This window comes from Aythya ferina (genome assembly GCF_964211825.1).
Source record: "Aythya ferina genome assembly, chromosome: 4".
NCBI classification, from domain to species: Eukaryota; Metazoa; Chordata; class Aves; order Anseriformes; family Anatidae; genus Aythya; species Aythya ferina.
Window position 1 is genome coordinate 34,738,526 of NC_140300.1, and position 7,261 is coordinate 34,745,786.

Sequence of the window (7,261 nt, forward strand, 5' to 3'; positions counted from 1 at the left end):
AAAACATCTAAAGAGGCTTTTTTCTTCCTTAAGAATACAAATAAATTTTATTTGTTGTGATTATTTTGCTCATTAGTCAGTCTTGCATTTAAAAATAATCAAAGCCATAACTATTCCTCTGATGCTTTTGAGGGAGAAAAAAAGATAACAATAATTTGATCTTGTACTTGTCAACATTTTTCTTTATGTGGTTTGAATCTGCCTTTAGCACACTCTGAGATGAGAACCAAAGAGTCACTATTTAGAGTTGCAAAATTCAAACGATGTATGAACTCCAGAAAACTCTTCATTGTGCCAGTAAATACATAACTCCAGAAAAAAAAATGAAAATGGACATTGCTATATTCTCAGAAGATCTGTAAAGCTTTAAATGGAAAAATTGGACAGTAAGATTTATCAGCCGAAGTCTCAAGAAGACTGTGCTGTGATGGGAGCTAGATCACAAGGTCTTTCGTAATAGCCAGCCTAATCTAGGAAGTTAGTTCTTTAAAAAAGTTTTACAAAACAAGTTTCAGCAACACTCTTCAGGATGATATTCTTTTACAACATAAAACAAATCCATACTGAAAACACTCTATAATGTTAACTTATATGTTTTCAGCAGTTATTATATCTTCTCTATCAAAGTAGCATTTAGTTTTACTATACCTTCAATATCCTTCATCCTTGGGATTTGCCCAAGCAGCCCAGGACAGAGGACTCCAGCATCCCAAAACAACTCTCCTCAGCCTGTAGCAGCCAGCACACTGCTCCAGGAGGACTAAGCAATAATTTGGGAAGAGCTCCAGGAGCAGGGACCAGGGACCATCACAGCACTACTCAAACCAGGATTAGAGCCAGGGCTGGGCTGAAATAGCCCCTGAGGCAAGGGATGGGGTGGGGGCATCAGGTGCTTCTACTTGGGCAATTAGAAAACATTGGTTCCCTCAGGGCACTTGGTACCAAAGCCTCATAGAATGGGGAGGGTGGTCTTGTAGTTATGTGAATGGTCTAAACTCAAACCAGGTGTTCAACAATAACTTAATGTCCCCTCCCTTGTTCTTCAAGACAAGCAGTGGCTCCTAGGGGCTTTGAGGCAACTTGATATGGTCACTGAGAGAAGGGTTTGCCCCCTTTGCCACTTAGAAATTTTTTGGAATTTTTTGGACTGTTATCCCCAAGCAGTTTGATTCACTGATAGCAAGGCCACTACAATGTCTTGAATGGTCCAAGGCAGTTCAAAATTGAAGATATTATTTTATTTCTTGATATCTACTTATTTATTGCTGGTTCTCAGGAAAACCTTTTTGTGCTCCCACGGAATAAATTGAAACACTTTTTTCTTTTGGTGTAATACATAAGGAAATTCCCTTCCAAACTTTCCATAGGTTTAAGTATCTGCCTTAAAAATGTCAATAATCAAATTTTATTGCACAACAGAAGTGTTCTCAATATTCCTTTATTTATTGCACATTGTGAAAAAAAAGTGAATATGCACACTATAAATTTAAGTGAAATAAACGATGGACATACAGGCACATAAACTTTAAACTTCTAAATTTCCTTAAGCAAGATGCTCACTGTCCCTTATAATCTTGGAGTGAGAGGGGGCTGTTTCTTGTTTTGGCAGTGACTGTTTCTGTGGTAATGTTAACTGAGGCTGGATCATTGTTCTGATTTTAATTACTCTTGACATATTTTGTTTAAAATTCCACACTGCTGTTGTAAGACACTTTTACTGTAGACACTGCTTACTGATATTTTTCCCTGATGAAAACATCACAGTTAGAGGTCTATTAAGGTCAAATATTTCCTGCTGCAGTTCTGGAAGATCAGGAACTTCCCATCACATTTATTTGTGTTTTGTTTTCAGAAAGACTTCCCTTAGAAAAAATACACAAACCTTAAAATTAACTCATGGTATGTAGGCAAACAAATCTTATGGGATAATTTAATGAAGAAAATTGGCAGTTTCATTTTACCTTTCTTACTTATTAGCAGAATGCATACAATTGTAATCTTTTTAGGTTAATTTATTTCTATACTCCAGTTTCCTCTTCAGATTCAGAGGATCCTAGAAGAAAAATAGCATTCAGCTGGAAAAGATGATGTGAGTTATTGAATCATATTACAAATAATCCCATCATTTATCTTTGATCCAGCTTAACATGGTGAGGTGTATTTATGTGCAGATGCAAGAGTGCACAGAGGGACAGCTATGTGGAGGCTCTGTGATATTAAGTCTTCGAAGTTGCTCAGTATTTTCAACAATCTTAGGGACACCTGGGAACATTGATTTCTTCTCAATGTCTTATGGGGATACTCTACTGTATTTATAACATGGAAAGAACTTTCACTTTTTTTTTTTTTTTTTTTTTTTTTTTTAAGGAGCTCAACATTTTGCACTATACGTATACCTCGCTACAGCCAGGAAAGACCATCGCATCTTGGCAGCGTCTTTAGCCATTTGGTTCAATTTAATTTTCACATTCAGAATTTGAAAAGTAGGGTCAAAGGAAATACAATAGCTTTGAACTTCTGCATGTTTACAGTATTCATCTTACAGAAGCATTCAAATGCATTTCTGTACTACCCCATTGATGGTAAGGATCTCAAATGAACAATAGAGAAGACTGAATGACTGAATGACTTTTTTTTTCATAAAAAATCTTTTTTGCATATTACATAATTTGTGCAAAAGTATTTGATGTGATTATCTTGAATGTACTGCATTCATGTCCAATTTTACAGTATTCTCTTTGTACTCACAATTTGGTAAAGTGACTCAGTATCATACCACTCCAATCTCATACGCATGAATAATTTTTTCCATGAACTTTACTTTCCTTTGGACAAAATGTTAGTTGTAATAATAATAATAACAAAAATATAATTACCAGGAAATATTTTTATTAATAATAAATAATAAATAATAAATACAAATGGCACTAATTTATGTATATTTGACCAAGCAATCTTGAAATGTTTTTGTGTGTTTTTTAAGCTTTTCCAAAGAAATTTTCATGGTTTTCATATGCAAGATATTTAACAAGCCTTAGTTTTGGCTAGATAAACACATCTATTCTTAATCTGGTCTAAAAGTAAGTTCATTATGCTTTTCCGTCTGTTTAGTTTTGCGAAACAGAAATAATGCCTTAGCAGAAAGAACTGAAAACTTTGGCTTTTACATTATCTGTCTTCTCCAAAGACAACCCACAAGTATGTTAGCTAGTTGCAATTCTCTGAAAATAGATGTACTAGTGAGCTCACTTCAGTGTTGGTTCCTGAGGAGTATACTGACTAAATGGAAGAATGCTAGTTTTAATCCTTTTCTGTCTTACTTCATTAGATGCGTTGTAAAATAGTTTAGAGATGTAAATACTCTTTCATTAAATTAAATTCATAAAATTAAATTCATTAAATTAAAAGTGTAAATTCACTTTCTACTATCATGACCTAAAACCTAGTTAAGTCAGTAGGAGTCATTCCAGGGATTTCAATGGTTTTTGGATTGAGCTGTGGTAGAGAAACCTCTAATTGATAGAGGATTATTTCTTCCATGTTTATTTTGTATACCATATGGAATAAACCTCTGGGCTACACTACAAGATAAAGTAGGAAGAATAATATATGTTTACACCTACCATCTAAACTAGCTATGTAACTTACAGTCTGTTTAGTGTGAAACTGTAGAATGGAAGCAGGTTTCTTTGTGTGGACTGTAATGACAGTGTCTATTTTACCTTACTGCTGCATCATGAATTTCATTTACATAAGTTGATTTATTGAAACAGATGATGTTCATAATCAAATGTATTTTACACTCTGTATTAAAATTAGGCTCACAATTGCTCACTTAAAGCCAAGCACAGGATAAAAACATCTACATTTCAAGTTCACTTATTTTGGAAATGAAAAAAAAAAATAAAAATCTGACTTTCTTATCCTCATTCCTTAACAAATACTGCAGTATCTAAACTGAGGATTCAAGAATGTAAAGTCCCAGTTCTTCACTGTAAGTGTCAAGGATCACTAGAAAGTGTAAATGTTAGTTATTTAAACACTAATCCGTTCTACCATACTATGTTTTAAGATTAAACAACTGTTTACCTTTAAAAAATCATTTATGTACATTTGTCAAAGAATAAAGAAAAACAACTGAACACATTATTTTTAGAGTTTATTTTGTCTTTTACTTTGATTTTTCCTTTCATGTACATGTAATTGAGTCTGGAATATTATATTACTTTGGCAGGTAGTTTTACAAGAAGCTAACTGGCTCTGCTTTTCAATATTGTTTCATATTTATATACTGTCTGCTATCCCAGAGGATCCCAGACCTGTTTTGCAAACTAACTGCACACAGCAAAAGTGAGCTGCAGCTGCCCTGGCATGAAATTGGCAGACAAGAAGCAGAAAGTGTAGTGCACAGCTGAGAAGGGAAACAGCAATTAATGCCATTTAGAAAAAGCTGAATCTTATAAAATGTTCTGATGGACTGGTAATGTTTTCACAGTGACCAAAAGACAACAAAACCAGTCACCAACTCCAGTCTCGGGTTATTCAATCTAATACTTATCTAATCTTAAAAGCAGATCTGAAGATGCACTGGGGGACTTGTGTATGGTGGTGGGGAGCATTGCTGTGTGCGGGTATTGGGTTACCAGCCCTTGGATTCAGAATGCAGGGTGAAGTGCCAAATTCTTCCTATAACAACATATGGTGAGAGTTAAACTTCTAAGGAGGATGCAAAACAGCCTCTGTGCTGAGCAGGGAGAAACATCAATTGGTTTGATATAAAATGCTGGTGAGGACGTCCCCTCTCTCCTTGTCTCGGGTTTTTACCCATTGTTTTCCCTTATGTGCCTTTAGGATCTATCTAAAGCTATTTGAACTCCCTTCGTAAGGACAGAAATGTCTGAGAGAGATGCATTTCACTTAGCTTAGACAATTACCTTTAGGTGGAAATAATCCTTGGGAGGTTCTTCTTTCCCTGCCTGTCTATTACTTCTAAGAAAGAGCCTGCAAAGCGAGAACCCTGTCAGGACTCCTCTGCCAGCTGATGGATCCCCTCTCTGGAGGCTGGTGGTATCTCAGCTATTTCTCCCCACTTCCTTACTACAAGTGTTTTATTTTTGTTTATTTTTTTTTCTGCTTTTCACAACATATTTGAAAGCAATCTTCTAGCAGCATGACATCTGTGTGGAATGTATGGTGATCTTCTCTACAATCAGAAAAAGCTGACACATCTCAGCTAGATCTGCAACTAGGCTTAAATAATGATATTCCGTACAAAAATCTGTTTTCTTGTGGCTCATTTGTCTGTTCACCTTTAGGTAAGCAAGTTTCATTTTCAGATGGGGTTATGTGAAAATATTGTGATGACAAATGCAATTTAGAAACAAAGCCTTCACATTGGAGGCATTATCCATTAAAAGTCCGCTTTGAATCTCATTTTTCCTAAATATACTCAGCTAATTTGAATAATTAAAAAGCTTAGCATGACTTGAACTTCTACATACAAAAAGTCTTGAGAAACTTCAATCAGTCCAGTTAGTGAACAGAAGCAACTTTTAATAAGTGACTTAATAATTGCCTATCACAAAGTGAAATTTTTAATATAGTAACCCAGTCTTTAGAAACTTAAAACCATCCTTTGGATATTCATTGATCAATATTAGAATTGTATCTTTTTATGCAGAAGATTAAAAGATTAAAAAAGAATAACTTTGTCAGACACTTATAATGGGTAATGTGAGACATTAATGTGACCTTTGCACAGCAACTTCTTAATGCTGTACTAGATATGCCACAACATGTAAACTGCTGACTGACTGCAAAATTTGTCTGTACCTCTAAACAGAGTGCTATATAGCCAATATGTTTCTGGTGCATTGGATTTTTTTTTTTTTCTGAAACAAAGTAATTTTTGAAACTTAACTAAAGGAAAAAGTCAATTCTTTCACCTAAAAGTCCGTTATATCTTGAAGTGCTAACAATGAAGAAGAGCCCTCAGTTACAAAAGAGAGTTTCATATAATAATAATACAGATGGCAATAGTGAGAGATTTCTATTTAATTATGTGATTACAATACTTACATTTATTTACAGTACCCGTTATTAAGAATATAAAATTCTCAGAGATGAGGTCAGAGGACAATTTGCTGATGATTTGGATAGGTCCTAGAAAAAAAAAAAAAAACACACTGTATACATGGTTAACTACAGAAAACTGTGAAGGGCTAACTCTATACTTTTAAACTGAATTCACAACAGTATCCTCAATTACAGCATTTTATGACTTCCAAAATCCTAATAACAATTATAACAATTCAGAAAACTGGAAATTTTTAGTTGACTCACTATGACAAGAAATAATGGGTTGAAACTGGAATGAGTCACAGCAGGCAGTAAGAAAAGTTTACCATGAGTGAAGTTTTGGAAGCACTGAAATAGGTCACCTGGGCAGGGCTACAGTCCTCATCCCTGAATGTCTTGAGGAAGAATTTGGATAATTATCTAACATAAAGGATGTGAATCTGATTGGTCTTCCTCATACAAAATGAATTCTGAAATGCCTTTCACCTCCAGGATGGCGTTGTACAGAAATAACACATAGCCACTTGCTACTCATGATGTCTAGATTCTGCTCTGAATCCAGACTTCTACAGGTATTTAAAGATGTTCAGATACCATGTTAGGCAGGGGATGATCCCAGATTGAGTCAGAAGTCTCAGATTCTCCATGTTACAGACTGAATTTAAGTAGCCCTGGTTCAGTCTGCTCTTTGGAAGACTCTGTTTCAGTAATTATAAAGTGTGTTATGTTGGTTAAAATTGACTTGAATTAGTTTGCATTTACAATTCTCTGTTCTTTTTACTATAAAGAACTGATCAAAGGTACATACTGCTTTGAATTGTACTCGTGAAATATGAGTCCCCATCTGGAAAGCTTAGAGTTAGCTAAAATATGTGTGGTTGCATGCACCTCTGACTTCAGTTCAAAGCAAAAAAAGGCAAAGAAAGGCCAGGTGATTTCTGACATGAATTGGTAAACTCAAGCTACAAAATGTACTGTAAGGGAAACGATGTCTCAAATCAAGCATTCAACCCTACCTGTAATCCCACTGAATTAGGCAAGAGTACTTGTATAGATAGTGCTTACAGAGAGTAAGAGTGGAATAATCAGCTCCCTAACTTGTCTTTGTTTATTCATTTCTTGGATAGAAAATCCCCACACAGTACAAGTGTATGATTAATGAGTTAGAACTATTTAATAAGTG

General features: G+C 34.9%; 1 protein-coding gene across 2 annotated transcripts in view; it reads right to left on the reverse strand.

Annotated features, from left to right (window-relative positions):
• ANKRD50 (ankyrin repeat domain containing 50) overlaps positions 1-835 on the reverse strand; it is a 63,111-nt gene extending 62,276 nt beyond the window's left edge. For both annotated transcript variants that reach the window (XM_084517542.1, XM_084517541.1), the window contains exon 1: positions 649-835. The gene's annotated coding sequence lies outside the window, so the exon portion shown is untranslated. The remainder of the gene's footprint in view (positions 1-648) is intronic.
• Positions 836-7,261: the final 6,426 nt, after the last annotated feature.